Source organism: Geotrypetes seraphini, chromosome 5, assembly GCF_902459505.1.
Source record: "Geotrypetes seraphini chromosome 5, aGeoSer1.1, whole genome shotgun sequence".
NCBI lineage: Eukaryota > Metazoa > Chordata > Amphibia > Gymnophiona > Dermophiidae > Geotrypetes > Geotrypetes seraphini.
In genome coordinates this window covers 215,777,892-215,805,296 of record NC_047088.1, presented here as the reverse complement: position 1 = coordinate 215,805,296, position 27,405 = coordinate 215,777,892, and the positions used below count along the sequence as shown (strand labels likewise).

The following is a 27,405-nucleotide window of genomic DNA, read 5'->3' as shown; positions in this document are numbered from 1 at the left end:
TGCAACCTCTTCTTCCTCTTCTTCGTCTTCCTCCTCTGGGTCACGTCGGCGGGGAGAGGGAGAGGATCGGGCGCGAGAGGGCACAGATCGGGGCCCCCCTGCGCTCGTTGCGTTGTAAGTGGACGGCGCTTGGTGTGTGCAGTGGGGCTCATGCTTGCTGCCCCTCTCCCGGCCACCTTAGCAAAGGATCCTGGATCACTGGGGGCAGGAGTGGGGGTGCTCGTTGTGTGCTGCCTGTTTCTTCGCAGGGTTGCCGGGCCGCTGTTTTTGACTGCCTCATGTTGTGGTGAGGCGGTGGGGCGGATATGGCCCCCTTTTTCCTCTGTACCAATATGTTATACTAAAATATCACTATAATTAAATTAAATTAAATAAAACCGAAATCTAACCTCATTGAATCAGGTTCCTCAGTCTGTGCCTGACTGGGGGGGAGCTTGGGGCGCGGTGGATACAGATTCTGCCTCGGCCCCTGCAGTGGGGGGGTTTCCTGCCCTGTGGCTCCTCTCAGTTGCTCTTGCGCGTGGGTGCTGCTCTTACGCGCTGGCTTCGTGTCCGTGCGGAGGGAGGCTGGGTCCTTCTGTGGGAGGGCGGGTGCCTTGGTGGCAGGTGGGGGAGTTCGCTCTGGTGGCTCCTCTAGGGCTCTAGGGCCTTGTTCCCTCTTCTTTATGGTCTTGCGGTCTCCTGGTGAGTTGGCTCCTTCTCCTCCTTTTCCTTCTTCCTGGGGCAGGGGTCCGGATGGGGGGGGGGGCTTGGCCTGGAGGTGGGGATGTCAGTAGGGGCTGAGGCCACTGACGGGTGTTCTATCGGGTGGGGATGCTTTGGGGGTTTGCTGCTGCTCTTTTGGTTTTGTTTCAGGTCTGGTGATGGCAGTCTCCGGGGATCGTCTCTTCTTCACTGGTGGTCCATGGACGGAATTTCGGATACGTTGGAGCCAGCGTGTGACGGGGTCCAAAAGACTTGGTGGTAGCTTCGGATGGCGCCACTGCTGCGGTGGCATGCCCTTTTGCCGGCTGTCTGCAGGACATGGAGTTGTTCTGTAGCAGCGAAATGTGGCTTGGAGGTGGCCTAGCTTCCCCTTGGGGGATTGGGCTGATCTGGTGCTGTGGACCCTCCGGGAGAACAGGACCGTGCGGTTCTGGGGTCTCTCTGGGGGGCAGTGCTAGGACGGTTCTGTGGACCCCCCGGGGGGGCAGGACCGAGGTGGTTCTGTGGACTCCCCGGGGGGGCAGGACCGGGGTGGTTCTGTGGACTCTCCGGGGTGGCAGGACCAGGGTGGTTCGGTGGACTCCCCGGGGGGGCAGGACTGGGGTGATTCTGTGGACTCCCCGGGGGTGACGGGACTAGAGTGGTTCTGTGGCCTCCATGGGAGGGCAAGATCGGGGTGGTTCTGCGGCTCCTCGGGGGGAACACCCAGGGTGGTTCTGTGGACTCCCCAGGGGGACAGGACCAGGGTGATTCTGTGGACTCCCCGGGGGGGGGGCAGGACGGGGGTGATTCAGTGGACTCCACGGGGGTTACTGGACTGAGGTGGTTCTGTGGCTCCCTGGGGGTGACAGGTCCAGGGAGGGGTTCGGCGGTCTCCCTGAGGTGGGAGGACTGGGGTGGTTCTGTGGACTCCCCGGGGGGGGGGGCAGAACGAAGGTAGTTCTGGGCCTCCCCTGGGGGGCGGGGCCGGGGTGGTTCTGTTACCTCTTGGAGGGGAGGATCCGGGCAACGGTTCTGGGGACTCCCGGGAGGGGCTAATTCTGGCTTAGTTTGGATGGTTTCCTTGGGGCTAGCTGGGGTAGGTTCATTGGTATCCAAGGAGGGGGCGAGATTGAGTGGTTCTGGTAATCTCCTTTGAGCACGATGGTTTAGAGACCTCCTAGGGAGGACTTGGTCAGTCTGGGGGTTTTCCAGTGCGGGCTGGGTGGTGCTGGTGCCACGCTGCTGGTGGTGCATGGCATCGGCCTGAGTACCATGGGTTTGCAGTGCCCTCCCCTAGGGCGAGGGGTGGTGATGGATGGTTGGTGCTTGTCCCAGATGGAGCGGGTGCTCCTGGTGGAGGGGGGTGCTGTAGTGCGGGGCGCTGAGGGGCCCTGGTTTCAATGCTGAAGGACTTTATTCCCCTGCCCTGCAACGTGGGGCTGTTTCGGGGTGCCTCGGTGGCGGGTTGTGGTTGGACTAGGTGTTTGGTGGTGTTTGGTGGTTGTCTAGGTGTTTGGTGTTTCTTAGGGGCAGGGGACTAGGTGTTGCGTGGGCTAGTTGCTGGTAGGAGGGTGTTACGGAGTTGCTATCATGGTTCCTCTGGTGATTGGCTCCTGCTTGGTTGTTTTCATATTTCGGTCGTGCGCTGACTTGCGGTTGGTCTGGTGGTGGCAGGATTGGGTGGTCCTGGTTCTTTGGGGCGCGGGCTGTATGGGGGCCGGTGTGATATAGGGTGCGGTCCAGGTGCCTCGGTCTGCGTCCCTTTCTCTCCCCTTCCTCCTTTGGCTGGCTTGCCGCTGTTCGTGACGCTTGTCTTGGGTCGTTTTGGGTGGGCAGGGCTAGGGTGGTCCTGCAGTATCTCGCATTAGCTCTGGGAATATCTGTTCGTTATCTGGTGGTGGGTCCCGTCCTGTGTTTATGGCCATCCCCTTTTGGACCTGGGGGTTTTAATCGGTGGCCCCGTTGGGTTGGAGTAGAGTTGTGCAGTGCATGCTCGTGCGGGGCTGTGTCGGGAGGAGGCCCATTTTGGATTAGGTTAGTCTCAGTCGGTTCCTTCTGGGACTTCTGGGTCAAGACTAGTTTGCTGGATTCGGAGCCGGATGCGGGCGTGTTATTCCTTGTCGCCCCTCTGGTGTATAGGTGCGAGTTGGGCTTGGGGTCTTAGTCCTGGTTCTTCGGATTCTCCTGGCGCCTTGTTGGCGTAGTTGCAATCGGTCGGATCGGCTCTCTTTACGCTTGGTGCCGTTGGGGGTGTATCTGGGTGTGGGTCGGCTGCTTCCTGTGGGGGGTTGTCCTGCGGCTGTGTTATGTGGTGCCTTCCCTCCAGTTTTTCCAAGCTGCTATGCTGGCGGTTGCTGCCTTGGGTTACAGTCTGGAGATTCAGGGGCAGGGGGCTGTTCTGGTGAGGTCCAGGGCTGTCGTCTTGATTTGTCTCGCTTGGGCTTGGTGGACTGTTCAGGGGGTTCCTCCGTGGGGGAGGGGTGGGGCGAGCAGGGTCCTTGCCGTCCGGTTAATGGGGTGGTTTCGGCAGGGTTTGGGTCTCGTCCTTGGGGGTCCGATTCTGGGTTTCGCCTGGGGGCTTTGGGGTTGAGCTTGGAGGTCAATTGGTCTGGGTTGTGTCTTGCTGGGCTTCTGCTTCGTTGAGCCTCACGATGGGCTAGCAGTTGTGATTTGCTGTTGGACGACTTCGCCTCTTGTTGCGAGCGAGTGTTGGTCTTCTGGCCGCAGCCCTGTTTTCCTTTTATTGGGGGGGGCCTGTAACGCGTTACAGGCCTGTGGCGGTATCCCGAGCTACTGGCTAATGGGCTCATCAAGGGATGAGCGGTGGGCCGGCTGGGAGCTGTGCCTGGTGGGTCGGATGACCCTGGATAATGGGGCATGTGTGGGACATGCCACCCCTCGGACCCTTGCTTAGACGGCAGGGTCGGGGGCCAATTACATCTAATGGTAGCTCGGGATCAAGGTCACAATGGTGATACCATTGTTATGGGTTATTGTTAATGTGTTATTTATGGCTGTTAATTTATATATTGATTTATGTAAATGTTATCTGAATATGTTAATATTCAATAAACAGGGCTGCGGCCAGGTATTACCAACAAAGTGTCTTGTCTCATTGAGATAGGTGAAAGGTAGGTTGGGAAGGGGGTAATGTGTTATATAGAGGCGGGTCACTCCAGGTCCCGCTGTTATAAGCTGTAAGCAGGAATGTTCGAAATTCTTTATCATGAAGAGCTGCTTGGGATGCTAACGTGTGATATAGAAATGTCTTACTTTTGCAGCCCTGAACAGGAGAGTTAAACAAGGGATGAGTTTTTCTACTATGTCTATAAGAAGCTAAAGAAAATCTGATAACCAAGTAAAGAGGAGCTGTACTATAAAGAACCTTGTAACAAAACACCCGAGTCTCAATAGGCAGCCAATGTAGCTCACAATAAAAGGGGGTGATATGATCATATTTCTTCGAGCCGTAAATCATTCTAACTGCTGTGTTTTATATTAATACATGTTTTGCTAGTTCTTTCTTGGTACTTGTGAAATAAATAATATTACAATAGTCAAGAAGGCTCAGTAATAGCGATTGAACCAATAATCTAAAGGCAGTAAATTCAAAATAAGCTCTAATGGTTTGTAGCTTCCACAAAGTAAAATAGCTCTTACGTACTACTGCATCTATCTGGGACTTAAGGTGCTGATTAAGATGACTCCCATCTTAATCGTTGGATGGATTGTATAAGAAATTGAATTTATACTAATGGAGGATTCAAAAGAAACTTTTCTAGAAGATGCCACGAAAAACTTACGGCCTCTTTTACAAAGCTGCGCAGCAACAGCCCCGAAGCCCTTTAAATCTCTATGGGCTTCGGGGCCGCTAGCACGGCTTTGTAAAAGAGGCCATAAGTTTTGTCTGAATTGAGTTTAAGTTTAAATTTTTGCATCCATGCATTCGTCTAAAACATTACGGTTTCGATTTTGGCGGTGATCTGAGACGGAGCTGACTTGAAAGGTATGACTATTGTAATGTCATCGGCGTAACTAAACATTCCTATGTCCAGGTTATTCAAATACGAGCTTAGCGATGAAAGGTAAACATTAAATAATTTAGGTGAGAGAGGAGAACCCTGGGGAACACTACATGGGTTCTTCCAGGTAGAAGAAAGTTGAGTCCTGAACCTAACTTGATAAAGTCTAGCTTCTAGAAATCCTTTGAACCATGAATAAACATTTCTTTGGAAACCCAGAGCATCCAAGTAAATTAGTGTGATCCACAAGATCAAAAGCGCTATTAAGATCAAACTGGAGTATCAGGGCACTGCTGCCCTTACTTAATAGACTTGTTAAATAATCCAACAAGGCAGCTATTAATGTTTCAGTTAAAATTAGATCTAAATCCTGATTGTGAATTATGGAGTAATGAGGGTTGCTCAAGAAACGTAATCAATTGAATATGAACCAGACCTTCAGTAATTTTAACAAAGAAGGGAATGTATGCTATTGGTCTATAATTGGATAGTAATGAAATTGATTCTTTAGTATTTTTAATTATTGGAGTGATAATTATATTGCCATCCTCTGATGGAAATTTCCCTGCATCTAAGGAATCAGTGATGGAATAGGAACTTATTTTAATTTAAATAATTTGTATTAATTTTAAATCTGAATTTTAAAAATGTGCTTGAACAATCTTATGAAAAAGTGAACCTAACTCGTCTCGGATGAATTCAGATTTTACAAGCATCCTCAGAGGTTTCATCTCAACATAACTGCTGATTTATAAAATTCTGATGATACTTTCTAAGTACATTCATACACACGTAGTCAAACTCTTGCTCTTTTTTTAAAGACAAGAGGAAGGATTTTTGGAGTTGGAATAAGATCTGAACAAAGGGGAACCTTAATGCAAATAAGGGGCAGGAATAGAAAGTCTTTTGGAAACAAACAGCTTAGTTGAATTAAAAAATATTTTTGATCTGATTATTTTAGTGCTGTTGTGCAAGCATTAGTGCTAGCACAGTTAGATTACTGCAATGTGTTTATATGTGGGCTGTTCTGTAAAAACTACCGCAGTCGCTTCCTAACTAAACCTTACGTTTATATACCGCATCCTCTCCATAATCATGGTGCTCGGCACGGTTTACAAGAACTTAATATAACACCTTAGTAGGCATGCACAGATGCGGGAGCCGGTAACTACTTTTTGAGAACTTGCCATTGGTTGATGTTAGAAGTTTGTTATTTAGAATTAGCCATAGTATGGTCTTTTTTATTTATCATCTTTAGTACCTTATCCATTGCAAATCAGTTGGTTATTTCTTATTGTGAGCTCACCAGTGGGCTACACTCCATTCTCGTTAATTTGCACATTCCTGATTTGTGATTTTGCCTGTCTGCAGTTGCATGCATTGTGACCGCTATTTGCACCATGTGTTTGCATATTCACAGACCTGTGACCTTAGAAAAAAGGCTGTTTCCTTTCTCTTTCACTTCGGATTTTGGCTTTGCTTACAGATATGGCCACCAAGCGTCGAGAGTAAGTTACAGGCATCTGTGGGTACATCTCCAAAGTGAGGACTGGATACACAAAAATTGTAGTCAAAATCCTGTGGGTTGCTATGGGGCCGATTAATTGTCTGTTTTGAAAATGGCGATTGATGTTCAAACAATTTCGCATGCAAATGAGTTTCTCAGAGTTCTACTGTAATCTCATCTGATCAGTCATTGGAGAAAGTGACTGACATGCGTAGAGATGACAGAGGAAGACTTGAACAGATGAGCAGCAGGGGAAGCCTTGAAGCAACCTCCTGCCACTCAAATATTCGGGGCAGGAAGAGTAGTTTTCTTTTTATGGGCACATGTATGTGTGTGTGTGTTACACTTGCACAACATCTGTGCTCATTGAAAAAAAAAAAAAGATGGTGTAGGCCCACATCCCCAAACTTAAAAAAAAAAAAAAAATTGGCAGTAGGGAAGCCCAATCCCTTCTGCCTTGGCCATCTGGATACCCCCCCACCACTGCTGCCCCCTCCTTGAAATTAAGAGCAGCAGGAAGGAGGCCCACTGCCGCCTGGGCCCCCTCGATCCCACAACCCCATACCTTTTAGATGACAATCTGGCAGGAGGGAAGCCTACTCTCTCCTGCCGGCAGACCTGCCTCTTCAAAATGGCAGGCCTTCTCCTTCCAGGTGTATCCTGGGATGCACTGGGTGGGACCTAAGACTCCGATTTGCCCTGGCACCTAAGGCTGTTGGGCGGGGGGGGGGGCAGCAGACAGATGGAGTGGGCATCTCTCCTGCCTCTGTTTAAAGATGGGGGGGTCGGGAGGTGGCCCCAGTGGCACGAGGGAGTAGGCATCCCTTCTGCCACTCTTTAATTTAAAGGTGGGGGGAGTCGGGGGTGTGGGGGTTCAGGTGGCCGAGGCAGGAGATGAGTGGGCTTCCTTCCTGCCGTGTCTTTTTTTTTTTTTTTTTTTTTTTAAGTTCAGAGGATGTGGGCCGTTGGGGGAGGGGGAAGGGAAGCCTGGTACGAGGGTTTAAAAAAAAACCCACATTTTTTAATGGGGACAGATATTGTGCGTGATAAGCACAACATTTATGCCCAGTAAATAAAGCTCTTGTTCAGTGTTTGTTTTTTAAAATTTTTTTAACGCTACCAGCACTTACAGACCTGTTGGAGATTTCAGTGTTAAAAAAAATGGCGCTTCATTTTTGTGCATCGTGTGGGCATTGATCGGAGTGCTCATTTTAATATTGATGAGCTTGTTGTAATACATTTACATATGATTATCGTAGGCTGCTATAAACCACAGAAAAGGCCGTGATTTGCCATTTTGTGCATCAATAGATGCTATACTTTGTCGCTAAACCTGTCAAAATTGGTTTGGTGATGATTGTTATGATTGTTAAAGGCACAGTGAGTTTTGTGCATATCTCCCATGAGTTACAAGCATCTGCAGATACAGCTACAAAGAGAAAGAAGCATGTCCATGAGTCTGAGTGAGTAACAAAATACTGTTTTAGACAGACAGGCTTCGTTCTGGCAAGTCTGTTTTCAATATGAATGAATCCACAATCCAGTCCATTTGGCAAAAAAAGGGAGATATTCGTCAATCTGTTTGTGAAGCTGCACCGGGAAGTTACAAAACAAAATCTGTGGTTTGTGATCAATTGATGGAAAAGATGGAGAAGCAGGTAAATTTGTGGATAATGCAAATGGTGAATGAGGAAAAAAAGCACAGTGGACAGCATCGTTGTCAGGATGAAAGGCAGAGACATTTACAAACATGTCACCTAGGAGCAGGAAAACGTGAAACCCTTTTCTGAGAGTTCAGGTTGGCTAGTGCATTTTAAAAAGCAAAAAGCTAAAAATGTAAGCCTTTCCTGTTAGACTGGTTCAGCTTACACCAAAGCTGTTGAGGAATTTAAAACGTACCTGCTAAGTGTAATTGAAGAAAAGGGATTCCGGAACTTGGAGGCTTGGTGATGGCTGCCTAGCAGTTGAGCTCCCTCCTTTGAACATCAATTAGACTTAAAGGTTTCATTAGTGGCCAGATCGGGAGCCCTTTTTCCAGCAGGGTACCTAACATCTTCTACACCCCTTCCCCGTTCCAGCAGGGGAGAGAACTACATGAGGAGCAACGCTGACGGTGTTCGGTACCAACTGCCAGCTTCACTAGTTGGCCAGATCGGGAGCCCTTTCCAGCAGGGCACCTAGCATCATCTACTCCCCTCCCCTGTTCCAGCAGGGGAGAGAACTATAGTTGGGGCAGCGCTGCCGGTGCTCGGCACCAACTGCCAGTTTCACTAGTGGCCAAATCAGGAGCCCTTTCCAGCAGGGCACCTAGCATCATCTACTCCCCTCCCCTGTTCCAGCAGGGGAGAGAACTACAAGAAGAGCATCGCTGACGGTGCTCGGCACCAACTGCCAGTTTCAATAGTGGCCAAATCGGGAGCCCGTTTCAGCAGGGCACCTAACATCATCTACACCCCTCCCCCGTTCCAGCAGGGGAGAGAACTACAGTAGGGGCAGCACTGACGGTGCTCAGTACCAACTGCCAGTTTCACTAGTAGCCAGATCGGGAGCCCGTTCTAGCAGTGCACCTAGCATCATCTACACCCCTCCCCCGATCCAGCAGGGGAGAGATATACATGAGGAGCAGCGCTGACGATGCTCGGCACCAACCGCCAGTTTCACTAGTGGCCAGATCGGGAGCCCTTTCCAGAAGGGCACCTATCATCATCTTCACCCCTCCCCCGTTCCAACAGAGGAGAGCTGCAGTCTGACGCTCAAACCAACTGGCTCCTTTCTGACTAACTCGCCGCCTTCCCCCTCCTTGGCTTATCGAGATTCATTGGGGGCCAAATTTTATTATTGTCTATACTCTTGTTTTAGCTTCATATTTTTTATTATTGTCCATGCTCTTGTTTTAGATGCCTAAGTTTATTATTGTCTATACTCTTGTTTTAGCTTCATATTTTTTATTATTGTCCATGCTCTTGTTTTAGATGCCTAAGTTTATTACTGTCTATGCTTTTGTTCAGTGCCAAACTGTATTACTGCCAAAGGTTTCACCTTTTTTTCCCTACTCTTGGCTATGCACTCAGCCAGCCTAATTAAGTCCCCTGCCCCTTCCTTAGCTAACACTAATTCCCCCCTGCTGCAGACTCTCACACACCAACCATCTGGCCCTAACCCTGCCATGAATCCTTTCTTCTGGTTCCTTCTCCTCCTATTCTGCTCACCTCTCTATTCTTCCCTCTGTCTGATACCCCCCACCCTCAACCTACTCGACCCACCAAACATCAATAATATGTGCCCTGGCCTCAGAATCCCCACGCTGATACGCATCAGAATTCCTCCTTTCAAGAAAAACCCCCGAAAAGCCAACCTAAACTCACTAAAGCCCCTGCCTCCCAGCCAATCTTCCCAATGCTGTCTGACTCACCCCAGTCCCGACTCTTTATTGTAATGCCAGATCAGCATGCAATAAGACCCAAATCTTGAAGGACCTTCTAGACGAGTTCGACCCTGGATTCCTGTGCATCACGGAATCATGGATCGCCAAAGATGATCATTTTACACAAAATGAACCCCTCCCCCATGGTTATCAAGGCCTCTTCTCCCCCAGATCCAACCGAAAAGGAGGCGGACTGGCACTGCTCTACAAATCTTTCTTTGACGTCCAGCTCCTCGAGAAGGGTACTCACGCCGCTCTAGAATATATGCTTGCCTCTGTCAATGATGAACTCCTCACTCACCTATTGGGCATCTTGTTACTATACCGCCCACCTACCCTTTGGAACAACTCCAATCTCGTCTTTGAGGCTATAACAAACGCCTTTCTTAAATTTCAAAGACTACTGATTGTTGGCGATATTAATCTCCACCTTGATGACACCAATAGCAAGGACACGATCGAATTTAACAATTTCCTTACCTTTCTAGGTTTCCCCTCACCTACCTCTTCTCCACCCCACGAAAAAGGACATACATTAGACTTCACCACTTTCCTCGATCTTACTGCCTTCAAAACTTCAATTGATGACACCCATTGGGAACAAATCCCTTGGTCTGACCACTTCCTAGGGGCTACTTGCTTCCCCATTTTCATGTCGCACCTTGAACCCCCATCCCATTCCTCCCATTCAATAACCTTCTGCAAGAAAATTTCAAGTAATCTTTTCTGGTCCAAATTTCTCAACCAACTCTCCTCCAATCCTAAGCCTACAGACTCTGAATCCTACTGGTGCAATTGGATCTCCCTCTCCGAATCCATCTATCACTCCCTCGTTCCAATATCCACAAAAACCATCTCCTACCCCCGAAAGGCTCCTTGGTATCTACCGCTCCATAGAGAGCTGAAACAGAAATGTCGCACTTTGGAGCGCAAATGGAAAAAATCTAAATCTCCCTCAGATAGATAGACCTGGAGGGTCAATATTAAACGTTACAATTCATTACTAAAAAAAGCCAGGAAAAACTTCTTCGGAGATAAAATCTCCTAATCCAACAACCAGATCAGTGCGTTGTTTAACATTTGGCGCTCCTTAACTACAAAAAAGGACCCATCTTTGCTCCCCTCGTCGCTATCAGCAGATGCCCTTGCAAAATTCTTCAATGAAAAGGTTACCACCCTAAGATGCTCCTTCCCGCCTACAGTCTCCTACAACTCCCTAATCTCTACTGACCTCAACCCTTCCCTACCTGTCTCCAATCCCATTCCAGCTGACAGATCCTGGACCGTTTTTGAGCTTGTTTCCGAATTGCAAGTCTCGAAACTCTGCCTCAAACTAAAATCTTGCAAGTGTACCTTGGACCCTTTCCCCTCCTACCTATTCGAGAATATTTCTACACAGGCCATCGCTTCCCTCATCAAACTTATAAACGCTGCTCTAACATCGGGCCTTTTTTCCTCCGAAATGGGACATATTGCATTAACCCCTCTACAGAAAAAGACCGACCTTGATCCCTCTATTCCCTCCAATTACTGTCCAATAGCAAACATCCCTCTCCTAACCAAGATGTTAGAATCCATCATATCCACTCAACTCTCATCCTACCTAGAAAGATTCTCTATTCTCCTACCCTACTAATTCGGCTTCAGACACAACTTCAGCACTGAATCCCTATTAGCCTCACTAATCTCTAAGGTACAACAACTTCATTCTCGCAACAAATTCGCTGTACTTCTACAATTCGATCTCTCCGCAGCTTTTGACATCGTCCATCATGATATCTTAATCTTCCAACTCTCTGAAATAGGCATAAGTTCCACAGTCCTAGACTGGTTCTCAAAATTCCTACGTTTATGCTCCTACACCGTTAACATAAACGGTACCTCATCCCCTCCCTGGAAGCCGATATGTGGAGTCCCGCAAGGCTCACCTCTCTCTCCTATCCTTTTCAATATTTACATGTCTTGTCTGAAACTGCTTCACCTATCCCCCCGGGAAACTCTCTACACCTATGCCGAAGATATCCTCATCCTCCTCGAGACTGACTCGAACCTCACTAATCTCGCTGAGAACATATCCGCATGTATAATGAACCTCCATTCCTGGGCACATTCTGTACAAATGAAATTGAATGAGTCCAAAACAAAATTACTTTGGCTCGGCCCAATATTAGATCATTTACCCACCTCCATCCCATTATATTCCGGCTCCACTCTTCAGCTTGAGTTTTCAAGCAAAATCCTTGGCATCACCATAGACTCTTCTCTCTCCTTCAATGACCACCTCAACTTCTTGGTAAAAAAAATGCTTCTTTAGTCTTCATATGCTGAGGAAAGTGAGATCGTACTTTCATCATTCTCACTTCATCGTCCTTGTTCAATCCACCATCCTCTCTAGACTGGATTATTGCAACTCCATCTATTTAAGCCTAACTAAAAAAAAAACTCCATAGACTTCAGCTAATCCAGAATGCCGTGGCCAAGCTTGTTTTCGCAAAAGGCAAGTTCAACCACGTCTCCCCACTCCTGTCCAAACTTCACTGGCTCCCAGTTCACTCCAGAGTCCTCTTTAAATGTGCCTGTTTAGCCTTCAAGATCCTACATGGCATCCTCCCTCCCGTTATCCCACTCTTCTGGAATTCCTCTAATCCTAATTCCACTAGATCCTCCCAAAAACTGAAACTATCATTCCCCTCTACAAAAGGTATATCCCGTGTAGGAAAACTAGGAACATCCCTCCCCTTTAGAACTACAGAACTCTGGAATAACCTCACATCCCCGCTCAGAGTTTCAAGTTCCCTCCAATCCTTCCGCAAACACCTGAAAACTTGGCTCTTTTCAAAAATCTAACACTTCCCGCTTTTTGGTTCCCTGTCCCTCTTTATCTTCCTAGCTCCTTTCCTATAACCCTTCATTGTAGCTCCTTTTCAACCTAACCCTGTAAACCGTGCCGAGCTCTATGCTTGTGGAGATGGCACGGTATACAAACCTAAGGTTTAGTTTAGTTTAGTGCATGTACCAGAGGAGGCATTCAGTTTGGATGAGACTGGCTTGTTTTACAAACAGACTGGGAAATGGAACATATCTAATGAAAATGGCAGCAAAAGTGCCAGGATTCAAAGATCGCATTGCCCTGCTACTGTGTACCAATGCCAAGGTTAGTTTCAAATGCAAACCTCTTATGGTTTACAGAGCCCAAAATCCTCACGCACTTAAAGGAAAGAACCTGAACTGCATGCCAAGCTGGGCATTAAAATTGTGAAAAACTGTTCAGTGACATGGAAGAATATGAACCCATGCTGGAGCGCAGTCTAAAACTCAAGCATCTGACATGCTTTGTGTTTGCCCCTTACACTGAGACTTGACTTGAGAAGGAAAGCCAAGCAGACAAGGCTGACACAGGTTTTTCAATAAACACTAGAGGTTGATCAAACTGAATGGGAGGGGCCTTAAGTATCTGGGCCAATCAGGTCCTTAGGCCACCTTCCCGGTGCATCCTGGAATGCACTGTGTGTGTATGTGGGGGGGGGGGGGTGGCCTGACTCTGGCCTGGGTACCTAAGGCCCCTCCATAGGAGGAGCATAAGATATCCAGGCCAATCAGAGCCTTAGGCCCCTGTCCAGTGCACCCCAGAATGAACCAGGAAGGGGAAATTCCCACCATTTTGAAGAGGCAGGCCTGCTAGCAAGAGGGAGTGGGCATCCCTCTTGCCAACTTCTACAACGAGGTACGGGGGAAGGGCTGGGGGTTTCTAAGCTGACCCCAGCAGACCATCAGGGCTGTCTTTTGGGGTCTTGTTGGTGAAATGGTGGGAGGGGGATCGTTGGGTGGGAGGGGGGTTATCAGGGAGAGTGTCTGGGGGGATGTTTTAGGTGGCCCAGTTGTACACTGGATTGCTGAGGCAGGAGGGAGTGGGCATCCTTCCTGTCTCTTTGGGTACATCACTGTTGCGGTGTCAGCCATCAAGGGTTCGGGGATCCGCGGTTGTTGTTGGAGGTGTGTGCGGTGGCTCATCATTGGGGGGGGGGGGGGCTTGTCTCGTCTCGTGGTGTTCTTTTTTTTTTTTTAATGAGCACATATGCTGTGCATATGTTACACATGCACAATATCTGTTCCATAAAAAAAAGTATGGTATGTTATAAATACTGTATATTAATTTCAGAGCTGAATGTAGAATAGGTAGACAACTGGTCTTGACTAGTAACTTTTTTTTTTTTTTTTTTTGTGGATCGCAAAACATGGCAAGATTGTAGAATGAGTGATTGTGCAGAAAACCACACAGTGAGCCATTTTCTGCATCGGGTTGGCAAATTTGATCGTCTCTAAACCAGTCAAAATCGGTTTAGCAACAATTGTTAGACGATCACTGACTTTAGTGCATCTGGGCCTCAGACTAGTAGGGCTGGCATTCGGGGCCTTGTCTTCTCCCACCCACTAGATATGCTTCAGTGCATTTGTGTAGAATGGCGAGCTGGCTCTAAGAGAGGAGAAATTATGCTTTTCCTGATAATTTTCTTTTGTCTGTGAAATCGTTCTGCAATCCTGCCCTTGAAAGACCTTGGTTCGGGGTTCTAGGCGTGCTCTGTATTTTCTCAGTTGCTCAAAAACAATTTTCTTTTGATTTGTAGTCTGTTTGGCTTTTCTCTGGTAGTTGCTTGCTGCTCATTGTGTTTGATGTGGCATAGGTGCATTATGAAGGGACCTTCTGGTTGTCAGACAAATATTGGATTTTTCCGGCGGTCACCACAGCTTATTTATCCAGTGATATCACTGGTAGAACACAGTGTTTTTTCTGTCTCCACCTACTGGTAGGAAGGGATAGCCCTATTTATGCAGAATGGTTTTGCTGACAAAAGGAAAATTTATCAGGTAAGACATAATTTCTCCTTCTCTTTCATCTGCAGTGAATCTAAACAAACTTAAGCAGCCAAGATGTGGAATTCTTTGCCAGATGTTAAATTAGAAGCGGACTACATGAGTTTTGAGCAAATGTGCCTTCAACTTTTTTCTAAGTAATAGTTGATTTATTTATCTCTTAATGTATCTTTTGAAGATTAATAAATTAAATCTAGACAAGTTTATCTAATATCTAGCTTTTCAGGACTTATCTGATTAATTTTGTTGTAATCTACATTGAACTACTTGGATGGAATTTGCGGTATATAAGCTATTTAATTGTAAGTGAAACAAAGTTAAGGACAATCTTCAAGACTGCAGCAGTAATAAATTTTTGAGTAATCTTATGGTTAGAGCAGCAGGCTGAGGACCAGGGAAGCTAGGATTTAAATCTTGCTGGCACTCCTTATGATGCTGGTGAAGTCACTTTAACCCTCTTGCCTTAGGTACGAGCTGAGACTGCATGAAAAATACCTACTATAACTTGCCTTGAGTTGCTAAAAAAGAAGAGCAAATGATCAGATATATTTATTTTTGAATTTGCTGTATATTAAAGACATTGTAGAAGGGGGAAAGCTGTTCTGGGGCCCTTGAAGCATTTTTTTTTTTTTTTTACTTCATAAGGCGCTATCCTGCTCGATGCTATCACTTGATACTGGATGAAGGGGAGGGGTCCATTCGAGGGGACTCAATGAAGCACCCGACAAGGAGGAATTCATATTTAGTGGTACCACAGAAGGATTTTCAGTTAATAAAAGTTAAATGCCTATCCATAGGGCCAGATACAGCTGGAGTTGAGCTCTTAGGTTTAATTTTCCTTTTCCCCATAGTCAATCTAAACCACTAAATGTATATATAATTAAATACTTGCTTAAGTTCTGGCTCCCTGGCTCCTCGTGGCTCCAAGGGGCTCCCTAGGGGCCTAACGAACCTCTTTGGGCACGCCCCTGCGGCTGCGGCTTTGCTTTAAACAGTTGGAGACGGACCTGATGACGTCACGGGTCCATCTCAGTCAATGCCTGCCCGAAGGGCCAAAAAGAACAGGAGTCGCTGCTGAAGTGGGCTCGGGGGCAGCCCAGAAAGTCTCCTCCTGCTTCCCTGTAAGTAATCCTCAAGCTCCCGAGTTGACTGCGGCAGCGGCTTTGCTTTAAACAGTTGGAGACGGACCCGATGACGTCAGGGGTCCGTCTCAGTCAATGCCTGCCCGAAAGGCCGAAAAGAAAAGGAGCCGCTGCTGCAGTGGGCTCGGGGGCAGCCCAGAAAGTCTCCTCCTGCTTCCCTGTAAGTAATTCTCAAGCTCCCCCAAACACTTTAAAATCATAAGTGTTCGAGACTTGTGTGGTTAAGGCAGAGCTTATAGGATTAATTTGTCCCCATGTCATTCTCTACTCTGGATGTCTTGCACAGCTTCATAGATGGGGACCGGGTACACCTCTCTTCTGGATTGCAGCTCGGATTTAGGCGGTCATACGCAGTGTGGTTTTGACAGATTTTCCTCCTTAATGATAATAACAGTTTACATACCGTAGGACCGTGAAGTTCTATGTGGTTTACAATGATTAAAAATGTTACAGATTGAGTAGAACTAACAAAGTTAAGTTTAGCGGTGTTATTGTGGGGATTGTGCAGAGCAGCAAATTCACTGGGGTCCTGTGTAACCCCTGGTAGGATTGGTAGGCCTGTTCCCTGGAGACTGCTATGTGGACACCCTCCTGGGTTGTCAAGTTTCAAGTTTTATTTAAAATTTGATGTAAACGCTTATCAGTTTTCTAAGCAATATATTATTATTTTTAAAAAAAGGGGAAATTAACAAACATGGACATGTCAAGGGTGTCTGCCTTTCCTGTGGGGGTTGTCTACCCTACTGGTCTTCGAAGCTCAGATGCAGTGCTTCCTTTCCACTGGTTTTAGGGGCTCCTTAGATCCCATTACTTGACATATATCTGGAGTGGGCTTACTCCCTTGCATTGCAGGTCCCTGGTTTCGCTCTTTGGGTGGTTTTGGGGAGACAGCAAATCTCCCTTAGCCCATCCTTCGTCTCTGTTGAGGATACTGAACCATGAGCTTTTTGGTATCCTTTGCTACATCCCACTTGTTTGGATTCATCTGCCATGACAAGCTAGGAGAGCAGCAGAGCTGGAACAAATCACTAAGAGGAAGATCTACAGTGAAAGCACTTCTACCTGATGCACAGAGGCCAGTAAGGAGCTGTACCCAGGACAGGGAAGATAACACCTTCAAATCCTGAGGCAGCTGAAATTTTAGCAAAACGCTGGCCATCGTGCAAGGCCAGCCGAAGGGAGACTGTAGGAGCTGTGCCTAGTCCTGAGCACATGGCAGAACAGTGAGCGGAGAGTGTGCTAGCAGGAAGAAGCAGAGAGAGGAGCAGAGAAGGCGGTGCTAGCAGGGGAAGAGGCGAGAGCTAACTCCGCCCACCTCTGACATCACCAGTCAAACTCCCCCCATAAAAGGGGACGAGCCAACGGCAACCCTCTCAGACATCTCAAACTCTCAGTCTCTCAGACACCCTTATCTTTCAAGCACTAGATACCCCAATCTTCCAACTCTCAGACACCCTAATCTTTCAAAATCTTACACCTGCTCACAGACAGATTTTTCTAATTTTCCTAATTCTCTACCTTACTGACAGGCAGACCTCAATTACAACTCAGCAATGGCAGGGAGGACAAGAAGCGTGAAGTCTACAATCAAGACCAGTATTCCAGTCGCTATGGGGATCCAAGAAGTGACCACGGACTGCGTGCAGAAGGAGGAGGACCCAGGACGGTGGACAGAGGTCTCTGTGCAGCCCGAGACCATCCCCCAGCGCTACACTACAGTCTCTACACAGACAGAGGAGGCCGCGTAGCTGGATGGAGATCTCATGCAGGAACTAAGGAGCCTCAGGGAGGAGGTGATACGCCTGAGAAGCATCCGAGAGGACGAGGCCTACATCGACAGAGTCGTCCAGGAGCTGTCTCAAATCACAGAGCAGGCCCATGACAAGTCCATCCTCGAGACGCCCAAATCATCAGCTTTGAAACCAACAATTGGGATACAGGAAATGGCTAGCGGCACCGACTCCTGGCAGCTGGTGACCTCCTCCATGGGTAAACATAGGAGACCCCCCCTCCCTTTTTCAATCTCTTCATCTTCTCCTTCTTCTTACAAACAGGGCAGCTATACATCAACCCCTCAACTCACCCTGCAGAACAGATTCCAGATTCTTCAGGAAGGAACTGCCGATGAGGAACAGGAGCAGGCCCAACACACAGCTCCATTTCCAGGGACAACTGACCAGCTCCCCCCAAAGAAGCGCAGAGTAATAGTCATCGGGGATTCCATGCTGAGGGGCACCGAGGGACCAATTTATAGACCGGATATGCAATCTAGGGAGGTCTGCTGTCTGCCTGGAGCCAGGATACGAGATGTCACCACCGGTCTGGATAGACGATTCACGTCCCGAGACCACTTTCCTATGCTTCTTGTCCACATAGGAACCAACGACACTGCCAGGAACACGCCGGATACCATCACCAGAGACTTTGGAGCACTGGGTGAGAGGCTGAAGCGGACAGGAGCGCAGGTGGTTTTCTCATCGATCCTCCCAGTTAGAGGCAAGGGAAGAGCCAGAGATGAACGTATCCTGAGGACGAACGAGTGGCTAAGGGATGGTGCTGGGATATGAACTTCGGATTCCTAAACCATGGGGAAGAGCTACAAGGACTTCAGGGACCAGACGGACTCCATCTGACCAGTAGGGGTAAGAACATCTTCGGACACCGACTAACCCGCCTGTTTCACAGGGCTTTAAACTAGGTAAGTCGGGGGAGGGTACCCATTCACATATTAGTGCAGAAAGGAATTATTCTGATGAGGTGAATCGAAACTCCGCTTCCATGTCCAAGGTAAGTACCCACATTGCAAACAGTTCTTTAGGAGTCACACCGACTCGGGTAGGATACGCCTCACAGGGACTTAGCAAACACAAGATATGGAGGGCCATGTATGTCAATGCACACAGTTTAGGTAACAAAATTCTAGAATTGGAGACTGAAATAAGGAATGCCGACCTAGATGTGGTGGCAATATCTGAAACTTGGTTCACGGACTCACAAGGGTGGGATATGACTATACCGGGCTACAGTCTACTTCGTCAGGACAGAGAGGGCAGGTTAGGAGGGGGGGTTGCTCTATACATTAAAGAGGACATCAAAACCACCAGGATCACAGATGTCAAGTACACTGGGGAGTCCCTCTGGGTAAACCTGGCAAGAGGCAGAGAAAAATGCCTGCATCTAGGTGTGGTATACAGACTCCCAAGACAACTGGAAGACATGGACGCAGAATTAATTGAAGACATAGAGAATATCACTCTACGAGGAGAAGCTGTACTGCTAGGGGACTTCAATATGCCTGATGCAGACTGGAACTCATTTTCAGCGACAACCAGTGGTAGCAGGAGGCTCTTAACCTCCATAAAGGGAGCACGTCTCAAACAAATGGTAACGGACCTGGTCCTCACCAACAACAAATGGTCCTCGACCTGGTACTCACCAACGGGGAAAGCGTCTCAGAGGTCATACGCTAGCCTCCAGCGACCACAACATAGTATGGTTCAACCTTAGGAAAGGCTTCCCTAGATCAAACACGAAAACAAAGGCACTCAATTTCCGGGGCACAGACTTCGCACGCAAGGGAGATTTCGTCCATCGGACGCTGCAGGACCAAGCGGAGACCGATGATGTAGAAGCTAAGTGGTTAACACTGAAATCAACCATACATGAAGCAACTAGCCGCTTCATAAAATCAGTAAATAAACGACAAAGAAACAATAAACCCCAATGGTTCACCGCGGAGATCTTGCACCTCATTAAGGAGAAGAAAAAAGCGTTTCTTTCCTACAAGCGCACGGAGAAAAGAGAGGCAAAGGTAGAATATAGGACCAGGTCTACAGCGGTCAAAATGGCAGTTAGGGAGGCAAAACTTCAAGTGGAAGAAATTCTGGCAAAAACATTAAAAAGGGGGACAAATCCTTCTTCAGGTATATTAGTGACAGAAAAAGGAACACAGGCGAGATAGTACGCCTTAGAAGGCCGGACGGAAGTTACGTGGAAGCAGATTCCGATAAAGCCGAACTACTGAATGAATACTTTTGCTCAGTCTTCACCTGTGAGGCACCGGGACACGGTCCGCAGTTGAAGGCAACACAAAGCACAGAAGACCCGTTTCAGAATTTTGAGTTCACACCAGGTGAAGTTTACAGTGAACTGGCAAGACTCAAGGTGAACAAAGCCATGGGACCAGACAATTTGCACCCAAGAGTGCTCAGAGAATTGAGCGATGTCCTGGTGAAACCGTTGGCTGAGCTATTCAATCTCTCCCTAAGTAAGGGGAAAGTTCCCCTGGACTGGAAATTAGCTAATGTAGTTCCTCTGCATAAAAAGGGTTGCAGGGCAGAGGCTGCGAATTATAGACCGGTGAGTCTCACATCAATAGTGTGCAAACTCATGGAAACACTAATTAAAAGCAAATTGGACACGATCTTGAATGAAGGGAATCTTCAAGATCCCAGTCAGCATGGATTCACCAAGGGTAGGTCCTGCCAATCCAATCTCATCAGCTTCTTTGACTGGGTAACAAGAAAGTTGGACTTGGGAGAGTCTTTGGACGTCGTGTACCTGGACTTCAGTAAAGCTTTTGACAGTGTCCCACACCGCAGGCTGCTAAGCAAGATGGAATCGATGGGGTTAGGAGAGACACTAACTGCATGGGTCAATGATTGGCTGAGTGGCAGACTTCAGAGGGTGGTGGTTAATGATACCTTCTCTAAAACATCGGAGGTGACCAGTGGAGTGCCGCAGGGCTCGGTCCTGGGTCCACTCCTTTTCAACATATTCATAGGGGATCTGACTCAAGGGCTTCAAGGTAAAATAACACTATTCGCCGATGACGCCAAACTATGTAATATAGTAAGTGAATGCAGTTTACAGAATTATATGGCGCAGGACCTGCTTACATTGGAAAATTGGTCCTCAACATGGTAGCTAGGCTTCAATGCTAAAAAATGTAAGGTCATGCACCTCGGAAACGGAAATCCATGCAAGATGTACTTCTTGAACGGAGAAACTTTAACTAGGACTTCAGCAGAACAAGATTTAGGGGTAATCATTAGTGAAGACATGAAAACTGCCAATCAAGTGGAGAAGGCTTCATCTAAGGCAAGGCAGATATTGGGTTGTATCAATAGAAGTTTCGTCAGCCGAAAGCCTGAAGTCATAATGCCGTTGTAGAGGGCCATGGTGAGACCTCATCTGGAGTACTGTGTGCAATTCTGGAGGCCACATTACAGTAAAGATGTGCGCAGAATTGAATCGGTTCAGCGGACGGCCACCAGGATGATCTCGGGGCTCAAGGGTCTCTCGTACGAAGAGAGACTGAACAAATTGCAGCTCTACACTCTCGAGGAACGTAGGGAGAGGGGAGACATGATCGAAACATTTAACTACCTCACGGGACGTGTCGAAGTGGAAGATGATATTTTCTTTCTCAAGGGACCCTCGGCCACAAGAGGGCATCCGCTCAAACTCAGGGGGGGAAAATTTCATGGCGACACCTGAAAGTATTTCTTCACAGAGAGAGTTGTTGATCATTGGAACAAGCTTCCAGTGCAGGTGATCGAGGCAGACAGTGTGCCAGACTTTAAGAATAAATGGGATACCCATGTGGGATCCCTACGAGGGTCAAGATAAGGAAATTGGGTCATTAGGGCATAGACAGGGGGTGGGTAAGCAGAGTGGGCAGACTTGATGGGATGTAGCCCTTTTCTGCCATCATCTTCTATGTTTCTATGGTTTCAACTCCAGATAAGTATTTAATGATATAATATTCTGTGGTGGCTAAAAACCCACTTATTTTACAAATTTACCTGATTCTTCAATTCTACTCATCACTTACTTCTTCCTACGCTCCTTCCTCCACCCCATTTACTCAACTGTCTTCTACTCCTTCCCAAATGTAACTGATGTAACCTCGCTGTCCTTACAGCACCTCTTGTTGTACACCGTCTTGAACTGAAAAGGTATGACGGGATATAAATAAAGCTATTATTTACTAGTCTTTAAGCCCGTTACATTAACGGGTGCTAGAATATATGTATGTCTGTCTTTCTTTCTTTCTGTCTCACTCCCTGCCCTTGTGTCTTTCTTCTTTTCTTTCTGTCTCCCTCCCTCCTATTATTTGTCTTTCTTTCTATTTGTCTCTCTTTCTGCCCCCTATGCAGCATTTATGTCAAGCCCGTTACATTAACGGGTGCTAGAATAGATGTGTCTGTCTGTGTTTCTTTATCTCTCCTTGGCCGCTGTCTGTATCTTTCTGTCACCCACCTCCCCGCCAAATGTCTCTCCATGGCCCTCTTCTCTCTTCCCCCCCAGAGCAAAGCTGTCTGTCCCCTTTCCCTATCTCTCCATGGCCCCTTCTGTCTCCCCCCAGCACACCCCTCCCCCCAAAGTAGCCCCATATCCCTCTCCCTATCTCTCCATGGCTGTTTACCCCAAGCACACCCCTTCCCCAAAGCAGCCCCCTTTCCCTCTCCCGCTGACTCTCTCTCTGGCCCCCTTTCTCTGTCTGTCTTTCTGTCCCTCTCCCTGCCCCTGTCATTTTCCCCATTTCCCTGTGCAGCAGCATTTCCATCCCATTTCCCTATGCAGCAGCAATAGCATTTCCCTCCTATCCCCCCCTTTCCTGTATAGAAGCAGTAGCAGGATTTTCCGCCACTCCCCCTTTCCCTTTTCTTACCTTCTCTTCCCTGCTCCGTTCGGCCCCTCCCCCTTCTTTTACTGGCGTTGTCGATCCGGCCTGCTCCTGACCCTCCCACCGCCGACAAACCTCGGGTCTCCAGCCGCATAGGCAGCACTTTAAACACGCTGCTTAGCGGCCTTCAACTGGCGATTTCCTCTGCCGCATCTGTCTCCGATGATGTCATAAGAGACCCGGCAGAGAAGGGCGCGAAGCAGCGTGTTTATAGTGCTGCCTACGTTCAAGAGAGGAGCCAGGGGTGAGGAAGGCCGCCGCAGTTGTGTACCTGTTTTTTTTTTATTTGAAAGCCGCCGCCGCAGACTCGGATAGAGTCCTTGGGCCCCCCCTTCCCTTGTAAGTCGGCGATTCAAGCAGCCTGTGCAGCAGTCTTCACACGCTGCTTCGGGTCCTTCTACTGCGCTTATTTGCTCTGCTGTGTCTCCGCGGCAGAGCAAATCAGAGCAGTAGAAGGACCCGAAGCAGCGTGTGAAGACTACTGCACAGGCTTCTTGAATCGCCGGGTAGGTATTCGGGTCAGCGGCAAGGGAAGGGGGGTGAGCAACAAAGAACTCCTCTGGTCTGTTGCGGAGGACGGCCCGGCTCGATTTATTGATTCGTTGGGGGGGGGGGGGAAATTCGCTGTGTTGGGGGGAAGGGTAGGCAGACGCGGGGACCGTCCAGTTCGAAAGAGGAGCCGGGGGTGAGGAAGGCCGCCGCAGCTATGGAAATTTTTTTTTTATTTGAAAGCCGCCGCCGGGGCCGCGCATGCGCACTCGTGTTTCCGCGACGGGATCAGGGAACACGATTTTTTTAGTGCGCATGCGCGTCCTACCATTTTATTATATTAGATTCAAAACCAGAAGTTCTGCATGCACAAGGCTTTTTTTTGTTTAAATATCCACTCAAGGAGGTTTTTTTTTTAATGCCAGTGAAGTAACTTTAACCCATTGAGTTCTCTATTTGATGTAGCCGTATTATCAGTTGGTGGAGGAGGGGTTCTGAGGCTTTTTGCTATCTCAAAGTGATTTGGGTGTGAAAGCCGTTTTAAGTGCTAGACCTCTGGATATTGAACATCTCCGTGGTTACTGCTTTTCTCTTATGCGAGGCTCATTATTACTCTTTGTGACTATATGTATGCTATAAATATTTTGAGAGTGTTATAGTGATTGATATTTCTATCTCATATACTTGAGTTGTTTGAACCTATGACAAGCAAAGAAACATTATGCATGCCACATGATAATGTGTGTTCCTTTAGTCACAGCAGATGAACCCAGAGCCCCACCCTTTGGGTTGCTTTCTGTTTTTCCTTTGCTCTATAGACATTGGCCTTGAGAAGGATTGAACAGCTGTGAGGAGGGAGTCCTCTGCCAATGGGCAAGTTCAGTTGATCCTACTGCTTTGTTAAAGGAATACCAGTGAGCAGACCATAGCATATATGGCAGAACTCAACTTTGTGCTATCTACACCTGCTGGTAGGTGGATTTAACCCACTTGTCTGGATTCATTTGCTGTGACTAAAGGAATGAACATTATCGGGTAGGATACATAACGCTTCTTTAGGATATGATTGCCCTTACTATATGATCCCTGTATATTATTTTTATAACAGCACACATTAATAGTATTAACTCTTTGGAAAATGTTATCATGTTTGCAGTGCCGGGTCTGTTTGGTCTTGTGGGCAGTATTAGCAGCTATGCTTAAGCCCCTTGCATGTATTGTGTCTCATTATAAAGCCTTTCTTGAGCTACTCATAACTGGCAAACAAGTGGAAGTCATATTGAAGATAGTGAAAACAAAAGTGTCCTGAACATAAGTAAAAATGATCATTTTAAGGAAGATCGAAGGAACCAGGCGAAGAGAGCAATCTGCAATCAGATGGCTGGACACATTGAAAAAAATCATAGGGATGATGCTGGAGGACCTTTCCGGACTAGCACAAAACAGATTTCTTTTTAGATTCTCAATTCAAGTCACTAGGATTTGAACATGAGTCGATGGCACCTAACAGCAACATATAGATAGATAGATATAGATAGGCTGATTGAATGAAACTGCTAGTAAATTATTCCTAGACCAGTGATTTGTAAACTATGGGCCATAACCTTAAATGAGATCACGCAAACTGCATTTGAGGTCACAACTTGGGGGCGGTATCTATATAGGTGCATTATTACTGTAGCTGTGATCATGAGATCACAACCTAAAAATGTTAGGTAAGTACTACCCTAGACCAAGTTTGAAGACTGCTTTTAAGGTTGTATGCTTGAGGATTTGGGTTTTTTTTTTTTTTGTGGGGGTGGGTTTTAAGTCTGAAGATCAATATTTTATCTGACTTGGTGTTGGGAGTGAAGAAAGCATCTCTGCAATTAGCTTTCTCCTGATGCCTTTGTTTTCTACAGTATCTCTTAAAGAAAACATTAGTTTGAAAGGCCTATTTTGCAGAAAAGGTACAATATTGGAGCTGTGCTAGCATTAAATTGTCTGTAACATTCTTCATTTATAGGATGTTACTAGACATTAGCAGGAAGTTAGTTTCATTCATGGTTGCTATGAAAACATACTATAATCTTAAACCTGCCAAGATTTTGACAAGTTCAACCTGTTCATGTTTTACATTGTTTACACTTCACAACATATGGCATGCGGAAAAGAATTGCATAAAAAGTATCAATGTCTAGTAGTCTTTTGAAAGTCCTCTTCAAAAAAGGACAGATTTGCCAAGGTTGGAATGTGGAAAGAAAATGTGAGGATATTGGACCACTTCATAAATTTAGTGGGTTTCAGAGAACTCAACTTCCAAAAGAAAATGTCCCACTTCTTTCTATTATAAATAGTTCAAAACTGCATAATGTTGACAATGCCCCCTTACGAAGCACTCCTGCCCCTATCTTTTCTAACACTTTGTCAGAGAGCAACAGAAGGAAGCGGAGAAAAAATGAAAGTTGGCACAGAATAGTGCCAAAAGGCAACTTTACACCATCTTGCCTCCCACCTCACATCCATTTTTAACCATCTGCAACAAAAAAGGTGTTATAACTGATGTGTGGTATTAGACACCTTACTTAGCCATAGAAACAGGGGAAAAAATGAAGACTGGTAAAGACCATATAGCCTATCTAGTCTGCCTAACCATGCTGTCTGCTATCCCCTCCTCTCCCTTAGAGATCCTATGTACATATCAGAGCTTTTTTGAATTCGAATATACTTTGTCTCCATCATATTTTGTCTTCCAAGCATTCACCGTAAAGTATTTTCTGAGGTTACTTCTGAATTTATTTCCTTTCACCTTCATCATACACCCCCTCATTCCAGAGTTTTCTTTCAGTTGAAAGAAACTCGCCTCTTGCACATTTATGCCACATGGGTATTTAAACATCTCTATCATATCTTCCCCCTCCTGCTTATCCTCCAAAGTATACATATTGAGATCTTTATGTCTCAAAAATATTAACTGAGACCACTGACCATTTTAGTAGCCTTTCTCTGGACTAGTGCTGCCCAATTCACGATTTGAATCGATTCACCAATTCACTTCAGGTGAATTGATTTGGTTTGGCAAAAAATCAAACTCACCGATTCAAGACCCATTCACGGCATTCATGCTTTCCCTCTGCCACCCGCCGAAGTTGTCCCCATCTAAAGTAACTTACGGTTTTGCAAAACCGGAAGTTACATCAGAAGGACTTGGTAGGGCTGAGCGGACGTCGTGCTGGCTCTCTCCTTTGCGCTGCAAAAACATTTCTCCTCTCCTCCACGCGATTCCCAGTATAAGTTTGAGAATCAGGCAGGGGGGCTGGGGAAAGCTGAGAATTGGGTAGGGAGACTGGGGAAGCTGAGAATCGAGCAGGGGGGCTGGGGAAAATTAGAATCGGGCAGGGGGGCTGGGGAAGCTGAGAATTGGGCTGGGGAAACTGAGAATCAGGCAAGGGAGCTGGGGAAGCTAAGAATTGGGTAGGGAGGCTGAGAATCGGGCTGCCCAATTCACGATTCGAATCAATTTACACAACAAATCGGCCTCCCGATTCGTTGACTGACCCTCCCCCATAAAGCAGGAGCGGCAGCACTGCCTCTTGCTGGCCTGCCGCTCAGCAGCCTTCCCTGCAGAAGATTGCTGGCTCTAGCGATCTTTGCAAGCTGCCATATGTCATCTGAGTTGTCTTCTCTCTGCCGCGGTCCCGTCCCTTCTCTGATGTCAGAGAAGGGGCAGGACCGCGGCAGAGAGAAGACAACTCGTCAGAGAGCTGTACTCTGATACTCAAGTTTCAAGTTTTATTAGATTTTTGTATACCGCCTATCAAGGTTATCCGACAATCAGCGAGCGAAGATACCCCTCTCCCCCAGACAAGGAAAACCAATGGCCCCTTCCAGCAGGTCTTCCCTCATATCTATCCCCCTTTAAATGAACCAAGTATACCACAGCCATACCTTCCCACTCATACCATCTGCATTCCCCACCCCCAAACACCCTACGGTAAGTACCCAAGAATGACAGAAAAAAAAAAGAAGGAAAGAAAGAGTCCCCAAGTTAGATTGAATTCAAAACTAAGCTCCGAGCCCTAAGAGACAAAAACAGATTATACGTTTAAAGGTGATACGGTCATTTCATTCCAGTATCATCAGCCCATGGAAACAATTTCGCCAGGCCCAAAAAGCAAGTGCAGTCTCCAGCATCCAAACAGCAAGAATTATTTTCTTACCCAGAACAGCAGCCTTCCGTAACAGCATCCGATGACCCCTGTTGGAGACGCGAAAAGATTTGTAACGATCCAGTAGTAATCCAACAGGGGACAACAGTAGAGATTAGCAAAAGAGCCTCTCTAAAAATCGAAGAATAGCCCTCCAAAATGCCTTAACCTTTGGGCAAGCCCAAAAAGCGTGGAAAAAGGAATTAACCCCCTGTTGACACTTAGGGCATATCGGAGTAGGAACTCCATCTGCCTTATGTACTGCTCCTGAGAAAAATAAGCTCTGTGAAACACCCGGAACTGGCACTCCCTAAGTTCAACACTGATAGAAATCCCCGAGATATGATTAATGAGGGAAGAAAAATCCAGGAATTAAACAGGCAC

At 47.1% G+C, this 27,405-nt stretch overlaps 1 protein-coding gene across 3 annotated transcripts in view; it reads left to right on the top strand.

The window, feature by feature from the left end:
- Nucleotides 1–27,405, top strand: part of PKP4 (plakophilin 4) — a 287,449-nt gene that overhangs the window by 4,719 nt on the left and 255,325 nt on the right. The window lies entirely within an intron of this gene.